Below are 12,482 nucleotides of genomic sequence, written 5' to 3' on the forward strand. Positions count from 1 at the left end.
TATCACTCTGGCCCTCCTGGGTGACTGCCATTTCAGGTCACCTAGAGTGCCTGCTTCTTCTGCCTCCAGACTCATTTGAGCAAGTCCTTCACAAACCTGGGTCACAGTTTCCTCTTGCATGAAATGATCAACAAACCAAAGCATAGCTATACAGGAAGAAAATATGCCAATGCTGCACCTTTCTTTCACTGTGAATATGAAAACTGTATTCAAGTCAACAAGTGTCTGGAAGAACCAGCTCAGCAATGATTCTCCCCACACACCCACACCCATCCTCCAACCATATACGGCTTCTCCGTAACAGCAGGGTCATCATCAAACCCAACTGTTCTCTTCCCAAGTTAGAATCAGATCCCACTGGAAAGGCCTGCAAGGACCCAATCGTAGGTGATGATCATCCACCTTGTGGTCACCTAAACCTGACATTTTAGCAGAACAGGCTCAAGACTCTATCTGTAAGACATAACCTGAAAAGTCCCAGTGCTCCTCGGTGCACCACCGCTCACCCTTCTGTGGAGAGGAAGGCCCATCCTCAGGGGCAGTCCCTGTCAAGCTGTCCGCCAGCAGCTCTTACCTTGGACTTTGCATGCCAAGTGAAATGCAGGAAGTTTGTCTCACTGGGCACTAGCAGGTTAAAGGACAGAGCGTAGTGACTAATAAGATCATTTCTCACATAGTAAAGTTCTGCGTCAAGACCTAGAAAAAAAATGGAAAAATAGTTAAACATCCAACATCTTCAGAGTATCACAAACACTAGTGCAGTGCAGCGAGAGAACACTGATGCAAAGTGTGCACTGTAGACAGCTGACATATCAGCAGCCTCACGAAGCAGGAGGCTGTAGCATCACAGAGAAACCGGCACCCAAAAAGTAGCTATCCTTCTGAGACAGCCATGCCAGGACTACCTGCAGCCACTTGTATCTTCTGAATATGGTGCCTGTTGGAGGAGCAACAAAAAGGAAAAACTCCTCCTCCTTCAATGTTGACCCAGACTTAGAAAGACTCGAGAGGGAGGGAGACTGCCTGCACTGGAGTTACGGAAGCTTATGAGCCACCACCGCTTGAGTCTGAGCTAAGTCAACTATCTCTCCAGCCCCTGAAGAAAACTTTTACAGCACTACCTTCAGTGGAAAATCAACTTCCTGTGGGGGGAAAATACAAGAGGTTAAAAGAAAGGAAGGAAGGGAGAGAGGGAGGGAGGAAGGAAGAAGAAAGAAGTTAGAAGGAAAATAAAATAACAGTAATTACTGGTGCTATCAAGACAGTGAACTTGAGGCCTGGGCACTGTTGACAAAAGAGGGCGATTAGCGAGTGTTAGAGACAGGCAAAGAATCAAAGAACTGAAAAGAATCATGGCAGAATAATGTCCTATAAATTGATTTGCTGTTAAAGTTTAGTCCAGATGTTCCTAGTGCTCAGGAAGGACAAACTGAAGTTGAAATCGCACATTTCCTGAGCGTGCACGGCAGGTCTGAAACCCAAGGGTGGTAAGAGGTCAAACCAACACCTCAGACCTCCCAATCACACAGAGAAAGCACAAAGACTCCGCCACAGACAGTTCACCTGTCAGCGTTGCTTCTTCATTTGTCTCGGATCTGATAACACCTTTAAGTCAAAAATGAGACTTGGGCAGCACTGTTTTATGCATCCTGCATGGGAATACAACGGGAGAAGCTGGAAGTCTGTGCAGAAGGCTCTCCCTGCTGACAGGACAGGCAATGCTAAGGAACATAAAGTGGGGGTTGGTGGTGCGGGAGAAAGACAGAAAGACAGGAAGATATAGGGATTGAATGGAAAAGGAATATGAATTCAAAGACAACACCAATAACCACAGTAATAGGTGGTTTAAACTCATTTAAGGGGCTGGAGAGGTGGCTTGGCAGTTAAGAGCACGATTGCTCTTTCAATGGACCTGAGTCTAATTACACCCACATGGCAGCTCACAACAGTTCATTACTTCATTCCCAGAGGTCTAGTGCCCTCTGTGGGCACTGCACACATGCAGCGCACAGACTCTCAAGCAGATAAAACACCTATGCACATAAAAATAATAAAATGTTTACAAAAACTCACTTAAGCCTGAGATATGCTAGTATAGGTAGATTTATAAAAACAGGACTAAAACAAAGTTCAGAAATATATATCAAGAAAAAGGAAAAAAATAAATGAAGCAGAAGTGACAGCACACAATTAGAACTTCTGGTGAAACAACTCAGTCATTAGTTAATAAAACTTACAATGGCATTCTCTACACACAAAAGCTAAAAAAGATACTGTACTCCAACAAACAAGATATATATAGCCAAGAGAGAAGACAGGCAATTCACAGCCACAGACTAACATCCTTCCAGAACCTAAAGGATGGACTCATGACTTGAACAGTTATAAATATGAAAAGATTAATCATAAACTAAGACTGTATAAATTTCTTAAAACTCTTAACAATAACATAAATATCATGTAGCCTGCCTTCTCTGGTCAAACATAACAACAAAAAAATTAATTAAAAAGATAAAGCCAAAAATAACTCTTTGAAGATAGTTATAGTCTTTAGAAGACAGATTTTTTTAAAAGTACAAAATGCTATTACCAATATTAGAAATAGAAAGAAATATCACTACAAATCTTATGGAGATTAAAAATATAAAAAAAAACTTTTAAGAATGGTATGACAATAAATTCAATACCTCAGATCAAAGAGAAAATCCTTGGTAGCATCACATACCAAAAGACAAGAAATAAAAGCCCCAAATGATCAAGAACCTACCCAAGGAGAAAACTCTAGTCACCAGTAAATTCAAAACATTACAGAAGATAACACCAATCTTAAATAACTGTCAGAAAATAAGAGCAAAAATTATTTTCTTACAAGGCCAGCACAAAGCCAAGAACTAATTAAAATAACACAGAATAGAAAACTACAGACCAACATTTTTCACACAGATTCCAACATTCTCCACAAAATATTAGCAAATGTAATACAGCAGTATCTGGAAGGCAAAGCATAGCATAGACAAGTAACTTCCAAAAAGTCGGAAGTCACCTCACTAGTGGAAAAGGAAAGGATAACAAAGCGGGTGTGGTGGCTCCCAGCAGGAATCCCAGCTCTTGGGAAGTAGCAGCAAGAGGGTCAGAAGCTGAGACCCTGCTTCAAAACAAAACACTGAGGACATCTCAGATTGAAAGCCTATACTGATAAAAATAATTAACAAATAATGAATGGGCAAATTCTTTCTCAGTCTGGTAAATAGCACTTACAAAGCCACACAGTTAGCATGTTCAATGGTGAAGTCTTAAATTCTTAAAATCACTTACAAGATAAGGACGTCCCTACTCCTACTCAATTTCATACTAGGGGTCCTTGCCAATGAGAAGACATTATAAAAATTATAGGTGTAGAATGTCATGAAAATCCACTAAACACTGAAAAACTAGTGGGGAATTTGTGCTAGACAAGTGCTTTTAGGAGAAAACTCCACTTGTGGGAAGAGGTCTGCTGCCCCTTTAAATGCTAGTTAGCCTTCTTCCAAGATAGTCCATGCTTTAGATAGGGCTGTGCAAAGAAACCACAAGGAATGAGCTTGAAGAGGCCCAGGCCTCTTGCTCTCAGCCACACCATGTGAGTAGAAGACAGACTGGTGCGTTTCACAGTAAGATATACACGGAGCCATGGAAATGTGAAGAGGTGCTAAAACACATCATTAATCTTCAGAAAAACAAAGGTTAGAAGTAAAATGAAAACCATTAGCACCCAAGAGAATAGCTACAATTGATTCTGGCAACGCTGGCTGGCAAGCATGAAAAAAAAAAATAACAAAAAACAAAAAACACTCAACTGCTTTGAAAAGCTTATAAATGAAACACACACCTACTCTGTGACCATCAATTCCAACTGAGGTAATTATGCAAAGGAAATGAAAACACTGTATCCACAAAACACTTGGGCACAGATGTTCATAGGCCTTTTATTCCTAAAAAGCAGAGGTGGAAACAATACAAATGTCTGAACTTGATTCCAACTGTTAACATTCAACAATGGAATACTGCTCTACAATAAAAACCAGACTTTGTAACAAGGATGGACTTCTCAGATTCAAAGAAACGTGACACATGAGAATATCAACCATTTGAGTCCAGTTAGATCAAACTTCTAGAGCATACAACAGTAGTTCATAGTGATAAAACTCAACCATGGCCATCTAGAAAGAAGGATAGGAGGCAGGGGGATTACAAGGAACTTCCTGTGGTAATGGCAATGTTCAATATCTTGCCTTGAGTCTAGGTCACAAAGGTGTATATACATAATTTATTTTGTTTTTAACTTTGGGGGTTGGGAGGAGTGTGTGCACATGTCAATGCAGGTACTTGCAGAATCCAGAAGAGGGTGTTGGGGCCCCTGGAGCTAGAGTTATAGGCAGTTGTTAGTCTTCTGGCATGGGAGCTCTGCAAGAATTTTAAGTGCTCTTAACAACTGAATCACCTCTCCAGTGCCAAGGTAGGGGTGAGGGGTTGGTGTTTTGGTGTTGCTGCTAGAGCTAGAGGTTGGGCTCAGGGCCTTCCACAGCCTAGCAAGTGCTCTACCACTGAGCTACATCCTCTGCATTTCTTAAAGATCAATCTACTGATCTACTGAACACATAAAGCCAATGTATTTCATTTTATATAAGTTTACCTAAATTTTCTGAGAGGAGGAAAAGACAACACTCAAAGATTTTTACCTCTTTTTAATCTCAAAATTAATTACTAATCACAAATAGGATAGCACAAGCAAATAATTTTTAAAAAATTGGTTATATGTAAGTAATCAATTTCCAAATTTCAACATCAAAAACTTTCCCAGAGAAATAAGGAGCTCTTCTCCTGACAAAAGAGCAAAGGGGCCGGGACAGGAAGAGAACTCTATTTCAGTAGCAAAGGCCCGCAAACCAACTCAGCTCCCACCAAATGGCTCTTTCCGCTCCATTTCAAGAATATTAAAGGTGACTACACGCACACGGGCTCACCTGTGCGTGGTTCCTGACAGAGCAAGCTGCACTTCCCCTGTACAATCCCTAGGGCGGGCTCGCGGCTCACAACTGCAATTTCCATCCTCTCACACTTCAACAGCTTCCTCTGCTCCCAGGCAGCCTGAGCCACAGTGAGTGGTTCTCATAAGGTGCCAATTATGCTTTTGTTAGTGCTCTCTGGTCTGGAATAGCAAAAGTCTTGAGTGGTCTGCCTTGAACCTTCTTTTCACCATAATCCCTTTATTTTTAGTGAATAAGCACTCTTGATACTGTACCAGAAATGCTTCTGTTCTTTAAATATAACAATGAATGCTGGGCAGGGTGTGGCAGCACTCCATGACTGTAAACTTATAAGCAATGTAAATTCCTAGCAGGACAGCAGTGATTAATAAACCATGGTCACATCTGTAAGAAAACGATGATTTTAAACATTTCTTTCTCTGCAGAAGACCCTCTGAGGTGGTACCCAGGGATCATGGCCTTTCAATCTAACCCATTCCTGTTCATCCTTGCAATACATAGACAATTATGTATTGTTATGGTTGGAGTTTGGTCTGTTGCCATAAATTCATGCTTTAAATGCTAGGTCCCCAGCTTATGCTTCTATTTTGAAAGCTGTGGAGGGAGCCTTCAGGGAGTACGCCCTGCTGTCAGAAGTAGGTCCCTAAGTGCAGGTCTCTGGAGGTACAGGCCACTGGCTTCCAACCTGCCTTGTCTGCTTCCTGTCCGCTGCCTGTGAACAAATCACTGCCTGCACTCCTGCTGCCAGGCCTTCCCTGTCATGACAGACTGGACCCTCTGCAATACAAAGCAAAATCACCCTTCCCTTCTGCAACTTGCTTACATCAGGGTTTTTGTCCCAGCAACACAAAGTAACTCTGATGGCAGAAGAAGAGGGCGGGAGGGGACTAAATTTTAAAAAAAAACTGAATAAGACTGGCACCATGAGCAGGGCTTCTACAAACACAATATAATGAACTGAGTTGGTGTAGGAGGTCCTTCGGTTTGTGTGTTGCTTTCATTGGCTAATGAATAAAGAAACTGCCTTTGTCTAGTTGATAGGGCAGAACTTAGGTAGGCGGGGAAGACAGAACTGAATGCTGGGAGAAAGAAAGGCGGAGTAGGAGAGATGCCATGGATCCACTACCAAAGATAGACATGCTGAATCTTTCCCGGTAAGCCACTGCCACGTGGCGATATACAGATTAATAGAAATGGGTTAAATCACAATATGAGAGTTAGCCAAAAAGAGGCTAGAGCAAATGGGCTATGCAGTGTTTTAATTAATAGTTTCTATGTGATTATTTCAGGGCTAAGCTAGCCAGGTGGCAGGGATGAACAAGTGGGCCCTCTCCCCACAACACTGAGTTTTGTCCAGAATTTAACCCTAAAGGAAAATAGGCAAGAAGCAAATATTCAGCAAATTTTCAAAACTACCTGACACCTAGAAGTGTTCAATAAATATTCAAGAAATTAAATATATACATATATGACTGATATATGAATATGTATGTTATGTATGCTCCACTTTTTTAAAGAAAGTGAATATCAGAATATAATAAGTAGTTGATTATAAATAGTGGATTACGAGTGATTTTTCATGTACCCTTTATTCTTTTGTTTCTCCTTAAGCTTTCTTTGAAAGATGGGCATGGTGGTGCATGCCTTTAACTCTAGCACTTGGGAGGAAGACAGGTAGATCCTACATAGTGAGTTCCTCGCCAGTACAGCCAAAACAATATACTAAGACCTCATCTAAAACGTATGTTTCCTATGAATTATAACTAGGAAAAAATTAAAGGTTTTCAAAAAACATTTAGAGAAATATGCATATAGTGTTTAGTAAGTCATGAAAACCAAAATCCAATTACTTTCTGTAGTGCTCTGAATGTAAATGGTCCCTATAGGCTCATATATTTCAATGCTTGGTTCACAGTTGAAACTGCAAGGACTGGGAGGTGTGACCTTGCTAGAGGAGCTGTGTCACTGGAGGTGGGCTTTAAGGTTTCAAAAGTTTTTACCATCCCAGTTAGCTTTCTGTGGGCCTTGTGGGTGTGGAGCTTGCAGCAACTGCTCCAACACCATGCCCAATTGCTTGCTGCCATGCTCCCTGCCATGACTGTGGACTCACCCTTTGAAACTATAAGAAGGCCCCCAGCCAAATGCTTTTTTTCTAAGCTGCCTTAGTCATGGTGTCTCCTCACAGCAACAAAAAAATAACACTTTGAATCGGGTGATGGTGGTGCCTGCACTTGGGAAGTACAGATAGGCTCTGTGAGTTCAAGGCCAGTCTCATCTACAGAGCAAGTTCTAGGACAGGCTCCAAAGCTACGGAGAAACCCTGACTTGAAAAGCAAAACAACTCACTTTCTTTAAAAAAAAAAAAAAATCCATTAAGGTTTATAAGAGCTAAGAAAACAGCTGCCCATGTCCCCTATCCCAATTTTTTTCAATTAAAAAAATTACTATGAAGACATCATCTTTAGTATATTAAAGTTAACACTAATAACGACAAATCATTAATAACTAAAATTCCTTCCTCCACCTTCCCTTAAAATATCCCAATATATCAAAAAGCAAAATCTGGTGAGTACAAAAAACGAAAAAGCACAGTTTAGGCAGAATCTCCCCTACAGCGCTGCCGGACACTGGCCCTGTTCACTGCAGAGACTAGCATGGAAAAACCCTAGAATGCAGGAACAAAGCAAGTTTTCTGGAGAAGTCCATTTCCAAACAAATTCTGATCCTATGCAAAGAAAGCACATTCTCAGAGGCCTCGGAAAACAGCCATTTGCATAATCTTACCCAGTAAGTAACTCTAACTCACGCTGAGTGAGCTTCAAAGTTTTTTTTTTTTAACAAGGAATAGAGAATCCTTTATACTACGGAAATGCTTATGATAAAATAAACATCAATCTTTTTTTTTAATGTACATTGGTGTTTTATCTGTATATATCTCTGTGTGAGGATGCCAGATACCCTGGAACTGGAGTGACAGACAGTTGTGAACTGCCATGTGGGTGCTGAAAATTGAAGCTGGGTCCTTTGAAGAGTAGCCAATAACCTCTGAGCTAACCCTCCAAGCTCAATAAATGTCAGTCTTCATTGCTCTAAATCAAAACGTAAAGCGTTTCTGGGACTGGAGAGAAGGCACAATAGCTAAGACCACTGACTGCTCTTGCAGAGGACCCATGTTTGATTTTTTAGCACCACATGGCAGCTTACAACTATTTGTAACTACTGTTCAAGAGAATATGATGCCCTCTTCTGGTCTCCATAAGCATGCACATGGAGCATATACATATATACAGACAAGCAATCATATACATCAACCAATCAATTTTTTAATGTAAAGCATTTCTAAACATATAGAGAACCCAATGTTAAGTACAACTGGGGTATGAAATTAGTATACAGAGAACAGAAAACACGCACATCTATAATCAATATAGCCATAATTAAGGCACACATTAAGACGGTACATTATTGAAACCATCTCCTCTCAAATCACCCACAAGACAGTTATATGAAGTTATCAGCAGCCAGGCTGGTGACACAATAGTAATTCTAGCAATTGGGGTGTGGAGGCAGCAGGAGTTCAAGGCATCTCAGCTACTTCAGAAGTTTTTAGTTAGTCTGGGTTACATAAAACAGTGTTCACAAATAAAAACAAAACATGGTGCTGACAAGATGGCCAAGTGGGTTAAAGTACTTGCTGAACAAGCCTCGTCAGCTAAATTCAGTGCCCAGATCCCACAGTGGAAGATGAAACCCCTGAGAGCTGTTCTCTAACCCCCGCAATGGTGCCACATCCCTTCCCATAGCTATAAAATAGCAATTCTCCCCTCATTTAAAAAGTTATCAGTTATAAAGAAATGTACAATCAACTTCTTAAGGCCGGAAATGCACAGGCCACAACCGGTGGGCAGTGGGTGAGAAGAAGGCAGAGTGACAGAAAGCACATGGAGGTTATGAGTCTGTCAGCATTCTTCACCTTCAAAGTGCTCACCCACATAAAGAAAAACAAAAATGCAGGAAAAAAGGCTAGAAAGATTATTTACCAAACGTGGTAATGAATGTTTATTATTTTTCTTTTTCTTCTTTATGACAATGTATTTTCCAAATGGTCAATAAAGACAATGTTTTGCACTGACATCCAGGAAATAAAATTAGGAAAATAAAAAGAATTTTAAACAATTTTATCTTAATTTTTCTGACAAATATTAAATTTATAGGAAGTAACATACTTTATATTTCTGGATTTAATCTTTTTCTTTCCTTTCCCAGTATATACTCAAAGGGGAAAAAAAGGCAAGTGAAGATAATACAATCTATCCCTTTCCAACTGCTACCAATTATCAATGCTTCGACTGTAACCACAGTAATTAAATGCAGACTGAGCTCAGGGATAGGGGCTGGCAGATATAACTATAGAGAATGGTGGGGCATGCATCTACCAACTCAAATGGACACTGAGGAGTAGTGTTGAGGCAGAGAGGAAAATAAGACATTCCACAATGCATCCGTGAGTCAGTTTCACAGCAAGCCCAACGTACAGGAATGCTATAAGATCAGGAACAAGGAAAGGTAGTGGAAGGAAGGCTCAGAGCTAGGTCAGAACAAGAAGAGGATGAGTCTAAAGATTAGTTACTCCAATATGTACCTTTAGAAAAGAATCCGGGGAAACCAGGACCATCGTGATCCAAAGAGAAATAGCTGAAAGAAAATCAGAATAGGTTCTGATATTTTGGGAAGATAAAGAAAAGTCAATAAAGAAATTTGGTCTTACAGAATAAAGTCTTTGGGGATCACTTTGTAGAGGTCTTTTGATTCCAATACTAATGGGCATAAGGTCACATAAAATAACAATCATACAACAAAAGAGAGGAGGATTCCCAGTCACCACCCTGGAGCAAAACAACAGAAGGAAAGACAGAATGCAGGGTAAGAGCAGTTCCTCAAAGAATGATTCCAAAGGAAAAGTAAGAAACCAATTCCATTTACAGCCACATCTCAAAGGATAAACTTAGGAAGCAATGTAACCAAAGAAATAAAAGACTAAGTTAAAAATACAAAACACTGAAAGAACTAAACAGAAAAACATCCCGTATCTATGGTTGGGGAGACAACAGGCTTAGTCAGAAGGCAATATAATCCAAGTATAAAGTCAGCGCAATCTCTATCAAAATTCCATCTGCCTTTTATGCAGAAATAGGAAAGCAGATCCTCAAATAGATATGGAATTGCAAAGCTGCTCCAAATAGTTAAAAGGTACATATATAGAAGACTGACATTTCAGTTTCAGAACTCACTACAAAGTGACTCAGATCAAGACAGTGCAGTAGTGGCACACACACCTTGGTGGTAACCAACGCTCTCTAATTGGACGTAAGACCTGCTCAACATGAGGGAAGTCATGCCTGGAACTGGAAACCAAGCCAACTACCAGGGCTAGTGAAGTCATGGGTCTTGGAGGAGAACCTACAACTGCCACTTTACTAAACCAGCATAATCCCTAACTATATTCCAAATATTTATCCCAAAACCCAGATAAGTCCTTCACTGAGGAAACTTCTGTTTTATAACAGAAAGAGACCATTACAGAAAACCACACCAATCAAAATGCACAGTTGTGAAGCCCAGTCCCATATATAAATATATATGCATATATATGCATATATATGCATGTATGTATGAACGTATGTACACACACACAACACAACTGCAACTAAGGCTCAGGGATCATTGTGGAAGTCAGGAAGGAAGGAAGGAAAGACTGTTAAGAACCAGAGGAACAGGAAGTTGGCTAGGAGAATGTTAGAAGCTACACCCATAAAGGCTCACCAACATGGCTGCTTAAACATCAGTTGAACGAGGACAACAGACATCTAAAGTGATTGAGAGAAAAGCTGATGAGGCCTCAACTCTATACAAACTATAAGCAACTAAGGAATGCTAAGAACCAGAGAACTAGTCTTCCCCAGGGACAAGCATACCAACCAGTTATTCAATACCAAATGGTCAGTCCTGAAAACATAAAATATTACATAAAAGTAATATTATACAGACTGATCAGGCTGTATTTATGTATTTAGGAACACACAAACACAAAATGAAAACAGAGACCATGAATTTGAAAGAGAGGAAGGAGGGTTATATGGAAAGGCTAAGGGAGAGGAAAGGAAGGCAGAAATAATGTAATTATAATCTCAAAAACTTTTTAGAAATAGTATAGTTATAATAAGGGCAGCCATTGAAACCAAAAGAACAGAATTGAGGCCAGAAATAAAGTCATAAAGTTCTCAAGACTCAAGTTTTGGTAAGGGTACCAAGACCATTTGCCAGAGAAAGACTATTTTCCTTCAGCAAATAACAGTGAGACAGAAGAATGAAACCGGACCCCTACCTCATATCACATATAAAGATTAATTCAAAATAGATCAATGACCTAAATATAAGACTTAAAAACATAAAGCACATAGAAAAAAACTGAGACATATCTTCTTAACATTGGATTTGGTAACAGGTTTTCTAAAAGATTTACTTATTTATTATGTATACAGTGTTCTGCCTGCATGTATGTCCGAAAGCCAGAAGAGGGCACCAGATCTCATTACAGATGGTTATGAACCACCATGTAATTGCTGGGAATTGAACTCAGGACCTCTGGAGGAGCAACCAGTGCTCTTAACCTCTGAACCATCTCTCCAGCTCTGGTAACCTAAGACAGGATACCAAAGCACAAGCAATGGATGACAAAAGCAGACACACCAGTTCATAAAGTTTTTAAAGTTCTATGCAAAAAGAGAGACAGACAGACAGACAGACAGACAGACAGACAGACAGACAGACAGAAAGAAAGAAAGAAAGAAAGAAAGAAAGAAAGAGGAAAAAATTGCACTATTACAAAGTGGACAACTCATAGAATGGAAGATGATACCTGCAATTCACACCTGGTAAGGGTCTAGAATTCTGGATATATAAAAAAAGCTTCACAATTCAACAAAAGGCTATTATTGTGATTATAATCTCAAAAAGTTTTTTTAATATTTATTTATTTATTATGTATACAATATTCTGTCTATGTGTATGCCTTCAGGCCAGAAGAGGGCACCAGACCCCATTACAGATGGCTGTTAGCCACCATGTGGTTGCTGGGAATTGAACTCAGGACCTTTGGAAGAACAGCAATGCTCTTAACCTCTGAGCCATCTCTCCAGCCCCTCAAAAAGTTTTAAGAAATAACAGTAGTATGGTTCTAGCATAAGGGCAGCCATTTAAACCAACAGAGCAGAACACCAGTCCAATCTAAAAGTGGACAAGGGACTTGAACACCCATTTCTCCAGAGAAGACATAAAATAACCACATGAAAAGATGCTCCACATTATTCAGTACTAGGGTAACAGAAGTCAAAACGAAAACGAGGTACTTCATACTACCCAGAATAACCACAACCAAAAAAAAAAAAAAAAAAA

General features: G+C 40.0%; 1 protein-coding gene across 4 annotated transcripts in view; it reads right to left on the reverse strand.

Moving 5' to 3' along the window:
* The window catches only part of Ryk (receptor-like tyrosine kinase), an 82,433-nt gene that overhangs the window by 54,203 nt on the left and 15,748 nt on the right, over positions 1–12,482 (reverse strand). For all 4 annotated transcript variants that reach the window (XM_005367783.3, XM_013354024.2, XM_026789597.1 and 1 more), the window contains exon 2: positions 575–696. The gene's annotated coding sequence lies outside the window, so the exon portion shown is untranslated. The remainder of the gene's footprint in view (positions 1–574; positions 697–12,482) is intronic.

Source organism: Microtus ochrogaster, unplaced genomic scaffold, assembly GCF_000317375.1.
Source record: "Microtus ochrogaster isolate Prairie Vole_2 unplaced genomic scaffold, MicOch1.0 UNK24, whole genome shotgun sequence".
NCBI lineage: Eukaryota > Metazoa > Chordata > Mammalia > Rodentia > Cricetidae > Microtus > Microtus ochrogaster.